Source organism: Peromyscus maniculatus, chromosome 6 (genome assembly GCF_049852395.1).
Source record: "Peromyscus maniculatus bairdii isolate BWxNUB_F1_BW_parent chromosome 6, HU_Pman_BW_mat_3.1, whole genome shotgun sequence".
In the NCBI taxonomy this organism is placed as follows: Eukaryota; Metazoa; Chordata; class Mammalia; order Rodentia; family Cricetidae; genus Peromyscus; species Peromyscus maniculatus.
This window is the reverse complement of record NC_134857.1, coordinates 105,822,800-105,825,915: the sequence shown is the minus strand read 5'-3', so window position 1 is coordinate 105,825,915 and position 3,116 is coordinate 105,822,800.

Genomic DNA, 3,116 nt, shown 5'->3' with positions numbered 1-3,116 from the left:
ACTCTGCACCCTTTATATCACCCTCCTTTACATTAAAAGAATATTTTTCCCATCCTTCTTTAATTATCTCTGTCTATACTCTTTCAGTGAAAGAATAATCCCCAAGTGAAACACAATCATTTCTCTAGGTTTGCTAAACATCACTGAATATTACTGACAAGGAATGTGTTAGTTATTAAATGAACAGGGCCAAGCCAGTCAAGCAGTCAGGGGTGTGGGAGTGTAGGGGCTGTTTAGATGCCTTAGCTTTATTACAGAAGGTATGTCATAGGGGACTGGCTTTGAGGCTAAAACCCTTGAACAATTTCCAGTTCACTCGGTCTGCTTCATGTTTTAGATCCAAAACTTTCTGCTTTCACACTAGGATGGACTCCTATCTTTCTGAAACTAGAAGCTAGATATACTCTATTTCTTGTGTTTCCTTTAGTCATAGTCTTTTAACATAGTAACAGAAAAATAATTAATACATTTAAAATATGATATTTTTATTAATTCTTCGATAACTCCATTCATTATCTCCCTTTGTCTTTTAAAGGGTTACTTTCTTAACCATCCTACCTACCTTTCCCAAATTTTCCTCTTTCCAGGTTTTAAAATTTGTAATTACCTCACACATTACATTTTTGCATAATTCTTTCTTAGTACAGGTTCCTCCTGTGTGTTGAACATCCTTTGAGGGCAGATTTTTTGCTTTCCTTGGTCTCTCTTCTATCTGTAGCATAAAAAAAATCTTAGATCTTGATAGATCTTCATGCTCTGTATCATTGTGTTCCACATGTGCACTAGAATAGCATAAAAAAACCAGAAATATCCTTCTGGAATGGGATGAAAGAAATTAAATTACATATATCAGAAAGAATAAATATGATACAGTCTTTGGAAGAAAGAACCCCTACATATATTTAAATAAAATCCTGTCTTCCACATCGGAACCATTCCCTTACGGAGAGCCTGTGTTCTCTGAGGACAGATTAATCACTGCATCATTTCAAAAATATTCAATAACTGAGGTTGTAATATCTATTTATTGTTAGGAAACAATTGTTTCTCTAAGCGTTGCCAAATTCCAGAAAATATAAAGTAAATAGTACTTTTCTATGTATTTTTATGTTTCTTTTTGAAACAAAATAGAATTGGCAAAGAAAATGTGGGTTGATTTTGGAATTCATTCTCCAGATATATAGATATTCAAACGTCAGAACGTTTTCACCAATCCTCTCCATTCTTGCTCAGCACAGAGCTCGAGAACCAGGGCAACTGACAACTTTTTTAATGCATTTCTTGATGATTTTTTTTTTACATTTTCATATTGATCTTCAGAAAAATCTCAAAACTTATTCTCCCCGTGGCACTGCAAAAATAAAACCTTCAAAGTCAAGAGACTTTCAAAATTTACTGATTCATCAGCTAAATCACAATTATGCAGAGTTTGATTTCTGAAAAGGCAGAAAAGATTCCATGTAATGTATTCCTATATTTTTGATCCATTTTTATCCCTGCAGCTTCTTTCCCTTGCATGATATAGTGAGAAGGATTCCAACCTTAAAAGCAGATTTTGATTTTAATCTCAATTCAGAGCAAGGCAGTAATGCTGTTAATGAAAGATATTTTGTTGAACTTAACATTGTTTAATTAACAATTTCATGCATATATAAGGCCATCATAATCACCCTCTTTGTGCTCTCTTACTCGCTCCAGCTCCTGCTGATTTCCTTCTGCTTTCCAATTAGCCCCTTGTATTTTCATGGTTTTTTTTGGACTGAGTTTAATGAGGGTTGCTTATATAAGCATCGATAGGAGTTATTTATTTAGAGTATGTGCACCTTACCAGTGGCTACAATGCTAAAGAAAATGACATCTGAGCCCCAAAGCAGCTATTAACTGTCAATAACTCCTCAGGGAGGGGTGGAGCCTCATGATCCCCTCTCAGACCCATTATGAATGTTGCAGGTAACCACAGCTGTTAGGTATTCATGGCTCATCATCTATGTCTTATCCAGAAGACAGTTTCATAGCACTCCTATCTGTCCCTTGACTTTTGCATTCTTTCTGTCCATCTTTTTTGTCCAATGTTCTCTGGTTTTATTCTGTACAGGGTTGAGTATTCTACAGTCACTTATCTCAGAACTATAACCACTTAGAAGTCTCTGTATTAGCTAATGCCCACTGAATAAAGAAGCTTCTCTGATCAAAGCTGAAAAAAGCACTAGTCTGTGGGCATAAATAAGAAAGCTTAGAAGACAGTTTAGCTTTATGTTCAGTAATCAAAACAATAGATTCACCCCTAGGGTTTATAAATTCCTCAGCTATAGGCTTTTGACAAGATATATAGCATGAGGCCTGTGTTTCCTCCTATAGACAGGGCCTAAGATCAAACCAGAACGTGGTTAGTAACCCCCATAACAGTAATGCCACCATTGCACTAGTGGACATATCTTGTCTGGCAAGTCATTATTGCAGCATGCAGGATCTAAAGCTGAATAAGAATGTTGGCGATTTTCCTTCCCCTGGAGCCTGCATTGTGCATTCTGAGATTATAAGCACTGGCCTGCAGGGAGACAATTTAGAGCTTAGATCCAGGTTGATTTTCCTGTGTCATATGTTGTCTTCAGTAACAGGGTCTTACAATCTAGTTCTGGTGGGTAACCAAAAGCAATGACAATAACTTATATTATTTTCGCAGCTTTTGAGGCCTCTCTGGCCAACGACTCAGAGAGGTATCTTGCATCTAGCCCTGGGATTCTCAGTTAGAAACCTATGAGTTCTAGGAACTACATTGTTCACCTATGGGGTTATCTCCACTCAAATTTGTTTTTGCTTTTACTGATATGTTTGGCTAGCTTATAAAATAATGGCCTTTTCATAATCTTTGATTTCAGTTAACACATTGTTCAACTGTTTCTGTTCTGCACTCCATCCATATTTAAACCTTTCAATGTCTAGTATCCCTTCTCACTTTTATATCAGGTGTGTTTCATTATGCCTTCCCACCTGAATGCTTTAAATACACACTCTCGTAGCAGCCTTCTGGCTTCCTGGTTTCTACCAGCACTCACTCCAAACAAATACAAAACTCAAAGCTGGGAATCTGCATGAGTGAGAGCATATAGCAGTTA